Source organism: Salvelinus alpinus, chromosome 6, assembly GCF_045679555.1.
Source record: "Salvelinus alpinus chromosome 6, SLU_Salpinus.1, whole genome shotgun sequence".
Taxonomy (NCBI): domain Eukaryota; kingdom Metazoa; phylum Chordata; class Actinopteri; order Salmoniformes; family Salmonidae; genus Salvelinus; species Salvelinus alpinus.
This window is the reverse complement of record NC_092091.1, coordinates 92,259,404-92,279,277: the sequence shown is the minus strand read 5'-3', so window position 1 is coordinate 92,279,277 and position 19,874 is coordinate 92,259,404. Positions and strand designations below refer to the sequence as shown.

The 19,874-nt window shown below is 42.6% G+C and overlaps 1 long non-coding RNA gene across 2 annotated transcripts; it reads right to left on the bottom strand.

Annotated features, from left to right (window-relative positions):
• Window positions 1-234: 234 nt before the first annotated feature.
• LOC139577801 (uncharacterized) lies at window positions 235-14,621 on the bottom strand. Of its 2 annotated transcripts, none has more exons than XR_011675411.1 (3): window positions 14,537-14,621; window positions 973-1,290; window positions 235-722 (listed from the first exon to the last, which is right to left on the bottom strand). It is a non-coding gene; the product is annotated as an uncharacterized lncRNA (long non-coding RNA). The 2 variants fall into 2 exon arrangements; XR_011675410.1 differs by having other exon boundaries at window positions 14,480-14,561.
• Between the last annotated feature and the right edge of the window lie 5,253 nt (window positions 14,622-19,874).

Genomic DNA, 19,874 nt, shown 5'->3' with positions numbered 1-19,874 from the left:
AGGAAGTTACATTTTTGTCACTGCCTTTATATAGTGGAGGTAGAGGGGTGTGTCTGAAAAGTCTATTACCCAGGTCTCTTCACAGGGGCGGGCCCCTGGTTGAGCAGAAGCCACATTTATGAAAACACAGATCTCTCATTTGGATGGTAAAATTACATTTCACCTCTTCACAAACAATGTCATATTCAAACATTTGAATTAAACAACAATTCCATGTGAATCCGATAGCTCTGACGTTTAGACTTTTCACAGTAGCGTTTATGTCATTCTATCATTGATGAGAATGTGTCAGAGGGCAACCGAACTGACATAATATACCTTAAGTACCACCGCATATGTACAGTTGGTTGGATTACCAGAATATAGTTCATTTCCCCCAACTTCTGATGTTACCCAGAATCTCTATGTTAACCCATGGGTTTCCTTATGTCACATCAGTTATAGTGGGGAGAGAGAAAAAGGGGGAAAGAGGTATTTATGACTGTCGTAAACCTACCCCCAACCCAACGTCATGACATACCGTTCTTTGTAATATTGTATGAAACACAGTCTTACTTCTTCTGTCCAGAAGGTTGTGTGTGATCTTTAATGCATCCTCACTGTCCAAACTCTCCACTTCCTTATTGTGATCTGGTAATGGTTCCTGGCTGAAAGCAGGTGGCTGATCACTCTTCATTGATAGCAGGCTGGTTGTAGGTGACTCTGCTCTGGGCTTCTGGACACTGAACAAAACAGGGAGACAGATCACCTCATCAATATCACATCAATACTTAATCTACTTCCTTTTAACAACTGTATATAGGAACTTCAAGAAGTTCTGATGTTTCTTTTAAAGCTACAGTCTGCAATTGGTAAATCCATTTTTGGCAATTTAAATGAATGATATAGACCTCCATTTTATGTCATTTGTGAACACTTTTCTCTTAGTTTATATCTTTAAGATAACTGTATATTTTACATGTAATCTCTTACCTCTTAGAACTGGTGTCTTGAGTCATTTTAGAGGCAGTGGTCTCCTCCTCTCTTTCCCCAGAGAGACTCATTTTAGAGGCAGTTGTCTCTTCTCTCTCCCCAGAAAGACTCATTTTAGAGGCGGTGGTCCCCTGCTCTCTCTCCCCAGAGAGACTCATTTTAGAGGCAGTGGTCTCCCCCTCTCTCTCCCCAGAGAGACTCATTTTAGAGGCAGTGGTCCCCTCCTCTCTCTCCCCAGAGAGACTCATTTTAGAGGCAGTGGTCCCTTCCTCTCTCCCCAGAGAGACTCATGTTAGATGCAAGTCACAACTCACTCAGCTACAATAAGAAATAACAGAACAGTCAATATTTCTGAACATTGTTGAAGAACCATTAGCTTCTTATGGCTGAGATCCCGTTAACGGGATCGATATGACAACAGCCAGTGAAAGTGCAGGGCGCCAAATTCAAAACATCAGAAATCTCATAATTAAAATTCCTCAGACATACAAGTATTTTACACCATTTTAAAGATAAACTAGTTTTTAATCCCACCACAGTGTCCGATTTCAAAAAGGCTTTACGACGAAAGCACACCAAACGATTATGTTAGGTCTGCACCTAGTCTCAGAAAAACACAGCCATTTTTCCAGCCAAAGAGAGGAGTCACAAAAAGCAGAAATAGAGATAAAATTCATCACTAACCTTTGATGATCTTCATCAATGACACTCATAGGACTTCGCGTTACACAATACATGTATGTTTTGTTCGATAAAGTTCATTTTTATAATCCAAAAATGTCAGTTTACATTGGCGCTTTACGTTCAGTAATGTTTTGCTTCCAAAACATCCAGTGATTTTGCAGAGAGCCACATCAATTTACAGAAATACTCATCATAAATGTTGATGAAAATGCAAGTGTTAAGCACTGAACTTTAGATAAACTTCTCCTTAATGCAACCGCTGTGTCAGATTTAACTTGTTATGGCTGCAGGGGGCGTATTGAAAAACTGGAAATATGTGCCCATTTTCAAACGGCCTCTTACTCAATCTTTGCTCGTACAATATGCATATTATTATTACTATTGGATAGAAAACAGTCTCTAGTTTCTAAAACCGTTTGAATTATTTCTCTAAGTGGAACAGAACTCTTTTTACAGCCCATTTCCTATCCGGAAGTGAGATTTCCAAAAGCGATGTCTCTCTTCAAGAGCTTGTCTATAAAAGGGCATGTCACTTAGGACTGTAGAAACATGTCATACGCCTTCCCCTGGGTGTCATGCGGAAGTGAGAGCAGAAATGACTTGATTATCTCGTCCTGGGATTGAACACAACCTCTTGGAGTGAGAGTTGCGCACTTTATTTTTTTTTCTGGGCGCCAAGTAGGACCTGGACTCGGCTCCTGGAAAACCCTTGTTAAAGGTGAATATGATCTCCGGCTTCGATTTTATTTGATACATGTCACAATATCATCCTAAAGCATATATGTCAGAGTCAAGGCCCGCGGGCCACATCCGGCCCGCGAGAAGGTTTTTTACGGCCCCTGGGATGATCTTGATTTATTATTAGAACCGGCCCGCAGACCGCAGCAAGCCGGCAGCCCGCAGATCTTTTACACGCACCAATACTACATTTCCCACAATGCAACGGTGACGCACCGAGCAGTAGGCTGCTGTGTAAATGAGATGGAGCTGCCTTGGGAAAAACTCGTGGGTTTGACAACCGACGGAGCACCTGCGATGTGTGGACACAGGAGCGGACTGGTGGCGAAGATACGGGAAAAGATGCAAGAGGAAAACGCGACAGGTGAGCTGACAGCTTATCATTGTATCATACACCAGGAAGCGTTGTGCGGTAAAGCCTTGAAAATGGAGCATGTAATGAGCATCATCACGCGCACAGTTAACTTTATCAGAGCCAAAGGTTTGAATCACCGCCAGTTCAAGGCATTTCTGACGGAGTTAGAAACGGAGCATGGTGATTTGCCTTATCACACAGAGGTGCGATGGCTAAGCCAGGGAAAGGTGCTTCAAAGATGTTTCGAGCTTCGTGAGGAGATTTGTCTGTTCTTGGACAGCAAAGGGAAAGACACAACACAACTCCGAGACGAAATGTTTCTGTGTGAAATGGCTTTTCTGTGTGACATTACGAGTCATCTGAATGCAATGAACTTGCAGCTGCAGGGTCGGGATCATGTCATCTCTGATATGTACAGTACAGTGAAGGCATTTAAAACCAAACTGACTCTGTGGGAGACGCAGATGCGGAAAGAAAATTTGAGCCACTTTCCCAGCTGCCAGACCATGAAAGAGAAGCTCTCTACCAGTGCGTTCCCGAGCGCACAGTTGGCTGATAAAATAGGTATGCTTGCCGCTGACTTTCGACGCCGATTTGCTGACTTTGAAGCACAAAAAAGCAGGTTGGAACTGCTCGGTAACCCATTTGCTGTTGACGTGGAAAGCTCACCACCAAACCTCCAAATGGAGTTGATTGACCTCCAATGCAATGATGCACTGAGGGCAAAATATGCGGCAGTGGGTGCTGCGGAGTTCGCCCGTTTCCTCCCCGACACAATGCCCCAGCTGCGCATCCAGGCTGCTCAAACGTTGTCTATGTTTGGCAGCACATACCTGTGTGAACAACTGTTTTCTTTGATGAACCTGAACAAAACATCACACAGAAGTCGACTTACTGCTGAACACCTCCACTCAATTCTGAGGATTTCCTCAGCTCAGAGCCTTACCCCGAACATTGATGAACTTGTGGAAAAGATGGGACACCACCAAGTATCACCCTCAACCTCAAACAAGTGAACATTACTGTGCAATCACATATTTAGAGTTTTTACTCAGTTCAAGTTTAAAAGTTAAAGTTTAATATTTGTTTTCACTGCATGTTACTTCTCCTTAAACAAAGTGTTGTTTTTGATTAATAGATTTTTGCACTTTATTTTATTGTATTTCAATCCAATTATATTTTAAAAATATTTCAGTTGAGTGGATGATAGAAAATTGCTATTATTGTTTTTTTCTTTGAAGTAAATTTAGCCCACTTTTGCTAAAATAGAAAATATAGGCTACTGATGGTGCCTTGAATACCGGTTTCTTTCATTTAATGTTCATGTTATGGGGATTTTTATATAAAGGAAATTTGTCTTTTGTGTCTGTTGAAAATTAAAGATTACTGACAGAGCCATAAGAAAATATTGCTTTATTTATCTGATCATATTGGAATATATTTGTTAGGTTTTCAGTAGGTTCAATTAGGTTCACTAGACTATATGCGTCATTTAAAAATTTTTCAATGAACATTCGAACAGTCCGGCCCTCGGCTTGTAGCTAAATTTTTTATTTGGCCCTCCGTCCATTTGACTTTGACACCCCTGTCCTAAAGTATGTTTTTTCAATATAGTTTAATTATATTATTGAAATTTATTCTGGACTTTAGACGTGATGCGACGCAAGAATTTTGTCAAGAAGGAGAGGTTAGCGCCGCACGGCCATGGTGCTTGCTAATTCAAGAGGGAAATCGTTCGTTCTGGATCCGAATAAAGACGGTTCTGAACAAAGGACCCCTTGGAGAACATTCTGATGGAAGATCAACAAAGATAAGGACCCAATTTGGGATGCTTTTTCATATATCTGTCGAACTGTGCTATCGCAACCGTTTGACTAGAATCAATGCTGCTGTGTGCTAGCTATTGTAGTAAGCTAATATAACGATATATTGTGTTTTCGCTGTAAAACACTTCAAAAATCGGAAATATTGGCTGTCTTCACAAGATCTTTGTCTTTCATTAGCTATCCACCATATATTCTTCTGAAATGTTTTATGATGTGTAATTAGTAGTTGACGTTGGTGTCTGTATTTTCTCTGGCTACTCCCGTGCGATTTCTGACTGTAGCTATGATGGTAGCAGTAATGTAAAACTGATTTATAGCTAAAATATGCAATTTTTTTTAACAAAACATAGATTTATTGTGTAACATGTTATAGGACTGTCATCTGAGGTAGTTTTTTCTAGGTTATTTAGGTTGGTTCTAGGTTAGTTAGGTTGGCTTGTGCATGCTACTTGCATCCTACTTGTGCTGTGAAAAATGTCTGTCCTCTTTTTTATTTGGTGGTGAGCTAACATAAATATATGTGGTGTTTTCTCTGTAAAACATTTAAAAAATCGGACATGTTGGCTTGATTCACAAGATGTTTATCTTTCAAATGCTGTATTGGACTTGTTAATGTGTGAAAGTTAAATATTTAAAAAAAATAGATTTTGAATTTCGCGCCCTGCACTTGAGCTGGATGTTTTCATAGGTGTTCCGGTGTCGGGCTGCAGCCATAACAGGTTAAAAAATCTTTACGGAAAAAGCACACCATGCAATAATCTGAGTACAGCGCTCAGAGACCAAAACAACCAAAACAACCATCCGCCATGTTGTGGAGTCAACAGAAGTCAGAATAGCATTATAAATGTTCACTTACCTTTGATCTTCATCAGAATGCACTCCCAGGAATCCCAGTTCCACAATAAATGTTTGATTTGTTCGATAAAGTCCATCATTTATGTCCAAATACCTCCTTTTTGTTTGCACGTTAAGTACACAATCCAAACTCACGACGCGCGGGCAAGTCCAGGCAAAAGTTCAGACGAAAAGTCATATTACAGTTTGTAGAAACATGTCAAACGAAGTATAGAATCAATGTTTAGGATGTTTTTATCATAAATCTTCAATAATGTTCCAACCGGAGAATTCCTTTGTCTGTAGAAATACAATGGAACATAGCTAACTCTCACGGGAGCGTGCGAGACTGAGCTCGTGGCACTCTGCCAGACCCCTTACTCAATGAGCTCCCATTCCCCCCTCCTTCACAGTAGAAGCATCAAACAAGGTTCTAAAGACTGTTGACATCTAGTGGAAGCCGTAGGAAGTGCAATATGACCAAAATCCCACTGTATATTTGATAGGCAAAGAGTTGAAAAACTACAAACCTCAGATTTCCCACTTCCTGGTTGGATTTTTCTCAGGTTTTTGCTTGCAATATGAGTTCTGTTATACTCACAGACATCATTCAAACAGTTTTGGAAACTTCAGAGTGTTTTCTATCCAAATCGACAAATAATATGCATATATAAGCAACTGGGACTGAGTAGCAGGCAGTTTACTCTGGGCACCTTATTCATCCAAGCTACTCAATACTGCCCCCAGACATACGAAGTTTAACAACACATTTACTGTCTGAGGTCAAAGAGTTAAATCAAACTTCATATTGTATTCAAAAATACACAGTCCAATATGTTGTTCATTTGATTTGACTTTGATCCCCATTAGCTGACTCCATAACAACAGCTAGTCTACCTGGTTGGATCCCCTGACTCCATAACAACAGCTAGTCTACCTGGTTGGATCCCCTGACTCCATAACAACAGCTAGTCTACCTGGTTGGATCCCCTGACTCCATAACAACAGCTAGACCACCTGGTTGGATCCACTGACTCCATAACAACAGCTCGTCTACCTGGTTGGATCCCCTGACTCCATAACAACAGCTAGTCCACCTGGTTGGATCCCCTGACTCCATAACAACAGCTAGTCTACCTGGTTGGATCCCCTGACTCCATAACAACAGCTAGTCTACCTGGTTGGATCCCCTGACTCCACAACAACAGCTAGTCTACCTGGTTGGATCCCCTCACTCCATAACAGCCCCGTTTTGGGAGGAAATCCATTACAGCAAAGTACTTCATTAATTGTTAACCAGAAATTATTTGATATTGATATAAACAGGCCTGCATTGGGTCTTTAAAGCTAGAATCCTTAGTTGCTACATCCATTTTTGGACTTATAAATGAATGATATACTGATTAATTCTTGAAGAATCTAACTTATAAATGTCTCATGAGCTCAGTTCAACTGTTGTCCTCCATCAGAACCCAAAATATAAGCTTGTTTAACTCCAATGTTTGTAAAAACACCATAGCCTTAAAACATGGTTAAAATTGTCATTTAATGTCATGTATGTTCAGTCCTAGCATCCATAGCTCCATCTATGAATTTAAAAACCTTTAGCCTACAATGGTCGCGCCCCCGCGGAAATCAAATTAACATAAAACAATCCCCATCGATTTTTTTTTTTTGTATGATATCGCCCTTCGGCATCTGCGGTGGAAGGTGGTAGAGCTAGAGCGGTGTTTGTCAGACCATGAGACATCCTGAAAATCGTTTTTCTCACATAATGTTACGTAGCGTCCGAAAGGTTTGGCCTACAAACTAAACTCAGCAAAAAAAGAAATGTCCTCTCACTGTCAACTGCGTTTATTTTCAGGAAACTTAACATGTGTAAATATTTGTATGAACATAAGATTCAACAACTGAGACATAAACTGAACAAGACATGTGACTAACAGAAATGGAATAATGTGTCCCTGAACAAAGGGGGGGTCAAAATCAAAAGTAACAGTCAGTATCTGGTGTGGCCACCAGCTGCATTAAGTACTGCAGTGCATCTCCTCCTCATGGACAGCACCAGATTTGCCAGTTCTTGCTGTGAGATGTTACCCCACTCTTCCACCAAGGCACCTGCAAGTTCCCGGACATTTCTGGGGGGGAATGGCCCTAGCCCTCAACCTCTGATCCAACAGATCCCAGACGTGCTCAATGGGATTGAGATCCGGGCTCTTCGCTGGCCATGGCAGAACATATAAGTATTGAGATAAACTTTTGTTATTGACCAAATACTTATTTTCCACCATAATTTGCAAATAAATTCATTAAAAATCCTACAATGTGATTTTCTGGATTTTTTTTCTCATTTTGTCTGTCATAGTTGAAGTGTACCTATGATGAAAATTACAGGCCTCTCCCATTTTTTTAAGTGGGAGAACTTGCACAATTGGTGGCTGACTAAATACTTTTTTGCCCCACTGTATCTGCACTGTCATTGGCTAGAATGCTCCCACCTGATCTTGCCTCCTCCTGACTGCCTTCCATTTTTTAATACATTTATTTTAATTGATAGAGCAGCCACTATAGTACCTGGTCAATATAATGGATAATCTGATAGAGCAGCCACTATAGTACCTGGTCAATATAATGGGTAATCTGATACAGCAGCCACTATAGTACCTGGTCAATATAATGGGTAATCTGTGCACTGGGGCAACAAGCGGATACAACGGTGACACACGTCCCATTTCGACTCCTTGTCTCTGTCAAATATTATATATTATATTGACAAGATAGCTGATTGACCCTCTAAGAAAGGAAATACATGACCTCAATGATTAAAGGCAGGCGAGATCAGGTGGGACCATTCTAACCAATGAGAGGGAATACATGACCTCAATGATTAAAGGCAGGCGAGATCAGGTGGGACCATTCTAACCAATGAGAGGGAATACATGACCTCAATGGTTAAAGGCAGGCGAGATCAGGTGGGACCATTCTAACCAATGAGAGATCAGGTGGGACCATTCTAACCAATGAGAGGGAATACATGACCTCAATGATTAAAGGCAGGCGAGATCAGGTGGGACCATTCTAACCAATGAGAGGGAATACATGACCTCAATGATTAAAGGCAGGCGAGATCAGGTGGGACCGTTCTAACCAATGAGAGATCAGGTGGGACCATTCTAACCAATGAGAGATCAGGTGGGACCGTTCTAACCAATAGGAATACAGTCATATGAACAACAGACACAACTAAGATGTTTTCCTCAGTTGCCAGGGTGACAGTGACGGTATGTCTGGACTAATGGTCTGTTTACATAGCAGGATCATTACCGTGACAGGTTAGGATAACCAGTAGGGTGACAGTGACGGTATGTCTGGACTAATGGTCTGTTTACATAGTAGGATCATTACCGTGACAGGTTAGGATAACCAGTAGGGTGACAGTGACGGTATGTCTGGACTAATGGTCTGTTTACATAGTAGGATCATTACCGTGACAGGTTAGGATAACCAGTAGGGTGACAGTGACGGTATGTCTGGACTAATGGTCTGTTTACATAGTAGGATCATTACCGTGACAGGTTAGGATAACCAGTAGGGTGATAGTGATGGTATGTCTGGACTAATGGTCTGTTTACATAGTAGGATCATTACCGTGACAGGTTAGGATAACCAGTAGGGTGACAGTGACGGTATGTCTGGACTAATGGTCTGTTTACATAGTAGGATCATTACCGTGACAGGTTAGGATAACCAGTAGGGTGACAGTGACGGTATGTCTGGACTAATGGTCTGTTTACATAGTAGGATCATTACCGTGACAGGTTAGGATAACCAGTAGGGTGACAGTGATGGTATGTCTGGACTAATGGTCTGTTTACATAGTAGGATCATTACCGTGACAGGTTAGGATAACCAGTAGGGTGATAGTGATGGTATGTCTGGACTAATGGTCTGTTTACATAGTAGGATCATTACCGTGACAGGTTAGGATAACCAGTAGGGTGACAGTGACGGTATGTCTGGACTAATGGTCTGTTTACATAGTAGGATCATTACCGTGACAGGTTAGGATAACCAGTAGGGTGATAGTGATGGTATGTCTGGACTAATGGTCTGTTTACATAGTAGGATCATTACCGTGAAAGGTTAGGATAACCAGTAGGGTGACAGTGACGGTATGTCTGGACTAATGGTCTGTTTACATAGTAGGATCATTACCGTGACAGGTTAGGATAACCAGTAGGGTGACAGTGACGGTATGTCTGGACTAATGGTCTGTTTACATAGTAGGATCATTACCGTGACAGGTTAGGATAACCAGTAGGGTGATAGTGATGGTATGTCTGGACTAATGGTCTGTTTACATAGTAGGATCATTACCGTGACAGGTTAGGATAACCAGTAGGGTGACAGTGATGGTATGTCTGGACTAATGGTCTGTTTACATAGTAGGATCATTAACGTGACAGGTTAGGATAACCAGTAGGGTGATAGTGATGGTATGTCTGGACTAATGGTCTGTTTACATAGTAGGATCATTACCGTGACAGGTTAGGATAACCAGTAGGGTGATAGTGACGGTATGTCTGGACTAATGGTCTGTTTACATAGCAGGATCATTAACGTGACAGGTTAGGATAACCAGTAGGGTGATAGTGACGGTATGTCTGGACTAATGGTCTGTTTACATAGCAGGATCATTAACGTGACAGGTTAGGATAACCAGTAGGGTGATAGTGATGGTATGTCTGGAATAATGGTCTGTTTACATAGTAGGATCATTACCGTGACAGGTTAGGATAACCAGTAGGGTGATAGTGATGGTATGTCTGGACTAATGGTCTGTTTACATAGCAGGATCATTACCGTGACAGGTTAGGATAACCAGTAGGGTGATAGTGAAGGTATGTCTGGACTAATGGTCTGTTTACATAGCAGGATCATTACCGTGACAGGTTAGGATAACCAGTAGGGTGATAGTGATGGTATGTCTGGACTAATGGTCTGTTTACATAGCAGGATCATTAACGTGACAGGTTAGGATAACCAGTAGGGTGACAGTGACGGTATGTCTGGACTAATGGTCTGTTTACATAGTAGGATCATTACCGTGACAGGTTAGGATAACCAGTAGGGTGATAGTGATGGTATGTCTGGACTAATGGTCTGTTTACATAGTAGGATCATTACCGTGACAGGTTAGGATAACCAGTAGGGTGACAGTGACGGTATGTCTGGACTAATGGTCTGTTTACATAGTAGGATCATTACCGTGACAGGTTAGGATAACCAGTAGGGTGACAGTGACGGTATGTCTGGACTAATGGTCTGTTTACATAGCAGGATCATTACCGTGACAGGTTAGGATAACCAGTAGGGTGACAGTGAAGGTATGTCTGGACTAATGGTCTGTTTACATAGCAGGATCATTAACGTGACAGGTTAGGATAACCAGTAGGGTGATAGTGATGGTATGTCTGGACTAATGGTCTGTTTACATAGCAGGATCATTACCGTGACAGGTTAGGATAACCAGTAGGGTGATAGTGATGGTATGTCTGGACTAATGGTCTGTTTACATAGCAGGATCATTACCGTGACAGGTTAGGATAACCAGTAGGGTGATAGTGAAGGTATGTCTGGACTAATGGTCTGTTTACATAGCAGGATCATTACCGTGACAGGTTAGGATAACCAGTAGGGTGATAGTGATGGTATGTCTGGACTAATGGTCTGTTTACATAGCAGGATCATTAACGTGACAGGTTAGGATAACCAGTAGGGTGATAGTGACGGTATGTCTGGACTAATGGTCTGTTTACATAGTAGGATCATTACCGTGACAGGTTAGGATAACCAGTAGGGTGATAGTGACGGTATGTCTGGACTAATGGTCTGTTTACATAGCAGGATCATTAACGTGACAGGTTAGGATAACCAGTAGGGTGATAGTGACGGTATGTCTGGACTAATGGTCTGTTTACATAGCAGGATCATTAACGTGACAGGTTAGGATAACCAGTAGGGTGATAGTGATGGTATGTCTGGAATAATGGTCTGTTTACATAGTAGGATCATTACCGTGACAGGTTAGGATAACCAGTAGGGTGATAGTGATGGTATGTCTGGACTAATGGTCTGTTTACATAGCAGGATCATTACCGTGACAGGTTAGGATAACCAGTAGGGTGATAGTGAAGGTATGTCTGGACTAATGGTCTGTTTACATAGCAGGATCATTACCGTGACAGGTTAGGATAACCAGTAGGGTGATAGTGATGGTATGTCTGGACTAATGGTCTGTTTACATAGCAGGATCATTAACGTGACAGGTTAGGATAACCAGTAGGGTGATAGTGAAGGTATGTCTGGACTAATGGTCTGTTTACATAGCAGGATCATTACCGTGACAGGTTAGGATAACCAGTAGGGTGATAGTGATGGTATGTCTGGACTAATGGTCTGTTTACATAGCAGGATCAATACCGTGACAGGTTAGGATAACCAGTAGGGTGATAGTGATGGTATGTCTGGACTAATGGTCTGTTGACATAGCAGGATCATTACCGTGACAGGTTAGGAGGAGAACTAACGCGGCAGGTTAGGAGGAGAACTAACACGGCAGGTTAGGAGAACTAACGCGGTAGGTTAGGAGAACTAACGCGGTAGGTTAGGAGAACTAACGCGTCAGGTTTGGAGGAGAAGTAACATGGCAGGTTACTAACGCGGCAGGTTAGGAGGAGAACTAACGCGGCAGGTTAGGAAGAGAACTAACGCGGCAGGTTAGGAAGAGAACTAACGCGGCAGGTTAGGAGGAGAACTGCCGCAGGTTCGGAGGAGAACTGACACAGGAGACTGAGGTTAAGGTCAGGAAAAGGGTTAGGCTTAGCTAAAGTGCTATATTTGTCAACATCTGTTGTCCCCAACTCAACCACTAGATGGAGCTGTAGGCCTACAGCTCTACTCCATCTAGCCACAACCGTAGAAACGTAAACAAACCATCTATGGAGACAAATCATCAGTATCATCACACCGGAATGCAACATCCATCCACTTGTATCAGTACATCTGTAACAGCCTAAACACCACAAACCTTCTATTAGATCTAATAATCCTCACGGAACTCCACACTCTCATAGACCTCCATATAAAAAAAGCGAGCGAAGCGCAAACTCTGTCCACGAAGTGAGGAGTTTTTGTATGGAGGTCAGTGAGAGTTTGTCGAATTTGGTCAACAAATAATGGAATTGCTAATTTGCTACGTGAGGCTTTTTTGATCTAATAGAAGTTTTTGTAATGGTTAGGTTGTTACGAGGGGAAAAAAACGACTTCATATCGGAGTTGTGCCTGTTGTCATAGAGATGGAGGGCTCATCATGGATATAATCTGTTTTAGCATGGACATTGCTCTTGAGGCCTCCCACCATTTTAAAGTAGTCAACTAGGTGGGGATTCCTATGAGTTGGGAGCAATCAGCCAGTGAAGAAGAAAATGTACTACTTTAAAATGGAGATATCCTCAATGGCACTGCCCATGCTGACATAGAGGCTATAATGGCACAGATATAAAAATCAGTCCCTTTATCTCTATGGCCTGTTGTTCACATGCGTATCTGCCCTCTCATTGGCTAGATGGTCCCACCGGATCTCGCCTCCTCCCGCCTTCCTTCCATCTTTGAGGACATGCATTTCCATTGTTAGAGCGGTCACTTGAGTATCTTCTCAGTATAATAGACAATCTTTGCTTGCATGCAGGAACATTGGTACATTGTGGGAGGCAACCTGTCTGTCTAGGAAGACTAGTGATGAACAAGTTGGGCCTATTTGAAACATCACCATCTCCTGCCAGCATTTACCAGACAATGTACAGAAGGGAAAAATAACTGAACTATGATGGTTTTTATTTTAGTTTTGGAATCAATGATTATAGTTTTAGTTTTCAAATGAGTTTCTTAATTATTTTAGTGTCAGATGTGATATCCTAATTAAGAATTTGAATCATTTAATAATGAATAAATAAAAATGTATATCAGTAACCCACAATCATCCACCCCCCCTTTCTCCTGCACATGTTGCCATGGGGCAAAGTGAAAATGAAATAGCAATTTTCTCACTCTAACTTCCTGCAATTCAAAGAAAACATTTTCAGTTTTACACATAATTCTACTCATGTTGCCATGGGGTGGAGGCAAATGTTAGCAGTTTTAAATACGATAACTAATGATCAATGGGCCACACCCCGGTTGGTAATTCAACCACGCTTACTACAAGTTTAGCCGCTAGACTAATTGACCAATCTAAAAACATGTAGCTAACATGGGCTAATAGACTGACTGCTGATGCTCAACCACATTTACACACTGCACCATGTGTTTTCTATTATTCTAACGGTCAACAGGAAGTTGAGATCCAGACTGAGTTCCAAAACAATGTTTTTATTATTGTTCGCGGGCTGCCAGTTGCCCATCCCTGGTTTAGTGAATAGACCCCATGCACTGCTTGAGTTCATTTGAGTTGCGATCAGTTTATCACGCCCGGCGCACCGGGGATTCATTCTGAGAAAAGGTGTGGCTATGCTTCAACCCGTGGTTCACAACGCGCATAGATGAGCCGGTGAAGTTATATCGAGCGCAACTGCAGTGAGCCACACGGACCACCGCCTTCCTGATCTCTTGTCAGAAAGCTTTAAACTTAACATTTGATTTAGCCTCACATTTAAATAGTTCCAATGCACATTGTTGAACGTCACATTTACTTGACGAGACAATTTTATTTAATGACAGTTTTACATAATTCCGATGCACGTCTTCTTTCAGGAAGTGAAAGTGAGCCAGTTTCCACAGATAATAATCACCTTAATGTGCTGTCAATCGCCGATAACAATTATACCATACCTCATAGCCCTGTAGCCTATAACAATAATACCATACCTCATAGCCCTGTAGCCTATATCACATCACATTGGATTTTTTTGATTAAGCTTATCACTATTAATCAACACCAATGTAAATTAGCCTAAAATAATCATTCTTGAAAGTTTAAATCAATATTGTAATAACATGGCGGATGTCTTACCCTCTAAATCATCTCTCTCTCGATTTCTACATTAAATTGTAAAAGAACGCTACAGACCTCTTAAACATTCCTCTTCGACGACAACGTTCTTCTTCCTCCTCTTCTTCTTCTGTGGGGTTTATGGCGGACTGCACCCCAAAAGGTGTATTGCCGCCACCAACTGGACGGTTTGAAACAAAAAATAAAAATAATAAATAAATGCGTAATAGTGAAACTAACTTCATCCACACTAAAAAATATTACATTACCAAAACAAACAAAACTCCCACTTCTTCCTTCTTGTAGTTCTCCATATCTCCCTTCTCAGGCTCTAGGACCTGAGAGGGTGGTACGGCTCTAGGATCTGAGAGGGTGGTACGGCTCTAGGACCTGAGAGGGTGGTACGGCTCTAGGATCTGAGAGGGTGGTACGGCTCTAGGACCTGAGAGGGTGGTACGGCTCTAGGACCTGAGAGGGTGGTACGGCTCTAGGACCTGAGAGGGTGGTACGGCTCTAGAACCTGCGAGAGTGGTACGGCTCTAGGACCTGAGAGGGTGGTACGGCTCTAGGACCTGAGAGGGTGGTACGGCTCTAGGATCTGAGAGGGTGGTACGGCTCTAGGACCTGAGAGGGTGGTACGGCTCTAGAACCTGAGAGGGTGGTACGGCTCTAGAACCTGAGAGGGTGGTACGGCTCTAGGGTCTGAGAGGGTGGTACGGCTCTAGGGTCTGAGAGGGTGGTACGGCTCTAGGGTCTGAGAGGGTGGTACGGCTCTAGGGTCTGAGAGGGTGGTACGGCTCTAGGGTCTGAGAGGGTGGTACGGCTCTAGGACCTGAGGGGTGGAACGGCTCTAGGATCTGAGAGGGTGGTACGGCTCAAGGGTGGTACAGCTCTAGGACCTGAGAGGGTGGTACGGCTCTAGGATCTGAGAGGGTGGTACGGCTCTAGGACCTGAGAGGGTGGTACGGCTCTAGGATCTGAGAGGGTGGTACGGCTCTAGGACCTGAGAGGGTAGTACGGCTCTAGGACCTGAGAGTGTGGTACGGCTCTAGGACCTGAGAGGGTGGTACGGCTCTAGGACCTGAGAGGGTGGTACGGCTCTAGGACCTGAGAGGGTGGTACAGCTCTAGGATCTGAGAGGGTGGTACGGCTCTAGGACCTGAGAGGGTGGTACGGCTCTAGGACCTGAGAGGGTGGTACGGCTCGAGGGTGGTACGGCTCTAGGATCTGAGAGGGTGGTACGGCTCTAGAACCTGAGAGGGTGGTACGGCTCTAGAACCTGAGAGGGTGGTACGGCTCTAGGGTCTGAGAGGGTGGTACGGCTCTAGGGTCTGAGAGGGTGGTACGGCTCTAGGGTCTGAGACGGTGGTACGGCTCTAGGGTCTGAGAGGGTGGTACGGCTCTAGGGTCTGAGAGGGTGGTACGGCTCTAGGGTCTGAGAGGGTGGAACGGCTCTAGGATCTGAGAGGGTGGTACGGCTCAAGGGTGGTACAGCTCTAGGACCTGAGAGGGTGGTACGGCTCTAGGATCTGAGAGGGTGGTACGGCTCTAGGACCTGAGAGGGTGGTACGGCTCTAGGATCTGAGAGGGTGGTACGGCTCTAGGACCTGAGAGGGTAGTACGGCTCTAGGACCTGAGAGGGTGGTACGGCTCTAGGACCTGAGAGGGTGGTACGGCTCTAGGACCTGAGAGGGTGGTACGGCTCTAGGACCTGAGAGGGTGGTACAGCTCTAGGATCTGAGAGGGTGGTACGGCTCTAGGACCTGAGAGGGTGGTACGGCTCTAGGACCTGAGAGGGTGGTACGGCTCTAGGATCTGAGAGGGTGGTACGGCTCTAGGACCTGAGAGGGTGGTACGGCTCTAGAACCTGAGAGGGTGGTACGGCTCTATGACCTGAGATTTCTATCTTCCTGGACCTTCTCTCCACCTTGGCAGTGCCATTAATTACCACAGCTATAAAGGCCACAAAGTGCACCTTCTCTCCACCTTGGCAGAGACCTTAATTACCACAGCTATAAAGGCCACAAAGTCCACTTTCTTAACCTTTAAAATGTCAGGATCCTGCTGGTGAAAGGAAACCCCTGCATCCTGCAGTGTAGGCCAATCTGCCACCATGGACGCTTCTGATGCACCATTCAAACCCTCAACCCTTTTCACAGCTGCTAAACTAAATGCTTGTGTTCCTAGCTCCTACAGTGCAGAAGTATCTAACAATACACAACAATACTGACAAATCTAAAATAATTAAGAAATATAGATATATGTGAAGACAGACAGACAGACCAGACAGACAGACAGACAAACACACACTCACCTTCCTGCCAACTTTAGACCATTTTCACTACACCCACAATAACATCTGTTAAATATGTGTATGGACCAATAACATCTGTTAAATATGTGTATGGACCAATAACATCTGTTAAATATGTGTATGGACCAATAACATTTGATTTAAATTGCCCCTGGGTATGAGAGTTCATCAGTGAAAAATATATTGACAAATGTTGGTAAACCAATACATAGTCAGGGTTGGGGTCAATTCCATTTAAATTCCACTCAATTCAGGAAGTAGACTGAAATTCTAATTCCAATTCTCCTCAATGCTTTTCAATTAAGACAATTTGGATTATAATTTTGTTTAATTTCTGAATTGACTGGAATTAAAATGGAAGTGACCCCAACCATGTACATAGTCACTATGAAAATGTAGACCTTAATGATATCTCCCTCTCCCACCACTGGACCACTGGAAAGGAGGAATTATACAGGGACCTGTCGGTCTTCATGGAGATACAGCACCTTGACTTTTAACACATTTTGATTCATTACATTATTTTATTCTAAAATTGATTAAAATGTTTTTTTCCTCTCATCAATCTACACACAATAACAAAGCAAAAACAGGTTCAGACATTTTTGCTAATTTATTTTAAAAACAACTACCCAAAATATCACATTTACATAAGTATTCATACCCTTTACTCAGTACTCTGTTGAAGCAAGAATACTCGTGACTACAGCCTTGAGTATTCTTGGGTATGACACTACAAGCATGGCACACCTGTATTTGGGGAGTTTCTTGGTTTCTCCCATTCAAGTTCTCTCCCTCTCCACCTGTCTCCTCCCTCTCTCCCTCTCCAATTGTCTCCTCCCTCTCTCCCACTCCACCTCCCCCTCCCTCCCTCCCTCCCTCCACCTCTACCCCTCACTCCACCTCTACCCACCTCATATCTCAACATAGGAAGGATACGTATAAGGACCTAGAGGAAGAAATGGACTTTACGGGTAGAAGACAAAAGCATCGGAGGTTTGTTACGTTCTTTTATAATTTTATGTATTAAAGTGTTGCGGAGAAGTTAGGCTTTCATAGAGAGACAGATGATTTAAGGGAAATACGTCTGAATAATTGTTAGATTAGTACAATACTGATTTCAACTTTACAAAATGATAAGTCACATCTTATTTACATTGGTGTTGATTCGTATAGATTAGCCTAATCAATATGATCCAATGTGATGTTATAGACTACAGGGATATGAGGTAGGGTATTATTGGTAAAGGCGACGGACAGCGCCTTATCGTGATTATTATCCGCATGATGAAACTACGTTAGAAGACGTGAATCGGAGTTATGTAAAGCTGTCACTAAAGAAAACACTCTGTTTCGTCAAGTCAGTCAAGTAAAAGTGACGAGCAACAATGGGCATAGAAACTATTTGAATGTAGGGCGAAATCAACGTTGAAAATGCTTCCTGGCGACACGGATCAGGAAAGTGGTGGTCCGTTTTGCTCACTGCTGTGCGCTCGATAAATTGTCCGGTGCACCGTTGCGTAATGTTACCCACTGGTTCAATCGTTGTCCGCACACCTTTCTTCTTCTGAAAAGAAGACCCAGTACAACGGGCGAGATAAATTGATCGCACCTCATGTGAACTCAAGCAGTGCATGTGTGTATTCACTAAGGGCACTATTCCAATTTTACGAAATTACGCCCTTCTTATGCACGCCTTTCCTACGTACTTGTCATTAGTTTATATTCATACTTACCTTGTTAAGTTGCATAACGGGCTTTGCAGACGTGGTTCCCTCGCGTGCGCTGAATAAATGTAATTTAATCACTGAAAACACTCACTTGCAGGCCAACAGATTTACTGGTGGAGTGTCCGTTCAACCTTGTTTTCACAGGAAATATATTGATAAATAATAAATACAGCGGTTTGATTCATCCTGAAAATGTTCATATTCAAGTTGAATCCATGAAACATTGGAAGGTGTACAAAAGTGTACAATAGAGGTTGAATAGGTGGGGTCCTATACAACAGAATGGAATGATGCAACAATGTAAGCTACAATTTGAGGAGAACGAACACTCAAGTGACAGTTATAAATGTATGTGGGTATTACTGACCGTGGTTCTCGATAGTGGCTGATATTTAATGACATGATACAGATTGTAAAATACAACGGAGAACGCCCGGACATAGCCTATAATTAAAACATTCCGTAGCTCTTACATCAACAGGTTCAGTCCTACAGAAGCCTAAAGCGGGGGTGTCCACATTACATCCACGCCAATTATGAGGTCCCACCAGTATCGGTGCGTGGGTAAAATCACTGTTATTAATATATAATTACCAAGTCCGAGACAATAAGAAGACACAGTGGCAGAATAAATTCAACCACACCTTTGTCTTTATCACAAAACCGGAGAGCAACATCTGTCCGGTCAAGTCCACAAAGCGTATTGTATTTAACAGACAGTTACATGAACTACAGCATGGTCAAGCAAGTCAATGTTTACGACATTTCTGGACGACTAAAAAACTATGAATTTAGAACCACAGAGAGTTACTGCACGTTGCAAAGAACGGTTCATGGTACTGATGTCTGTGTGTGCGTGTTCGTACAAGTAGAAAAAACATGTTGACTCACCCTAATTGTAGAGAAACACCAATGACATCCTCCTCTCTGTCATGTTGACAAAACGGTCTATCACTCTGTCATACAGTACACGGTCTATCACTCTGTCATACAGTACACACTTTTCTTGTTTGTTGTCCTAGGCTACATGGCTAAAATGCTTGTACGCTAGCCTTCAATTCATGGGTAACATTAGCTAGTTAACATTAGCCTTCTACATCTAGCTACATATTTAACTTCTATCCTCTCAGGCCAGAGGCAAAACAATGAATGAATTAACTTCTTCTTAATAGGGGGCGCTATTTTCACTTTGGGAAAAAATCATGCCCAAATTAAATGGCCTCGTACTCTGTTCTAGATAATACAATATGCATATTATTATTACTATTGGATAGAAAACACTCTGAAGTTTCTAAAACTGTTTGAATTATATCTGTGAGTAAAACAAAACTCATTTGGCAGCAAACTTCCAAACAGGAAGTGAAAATTCTGA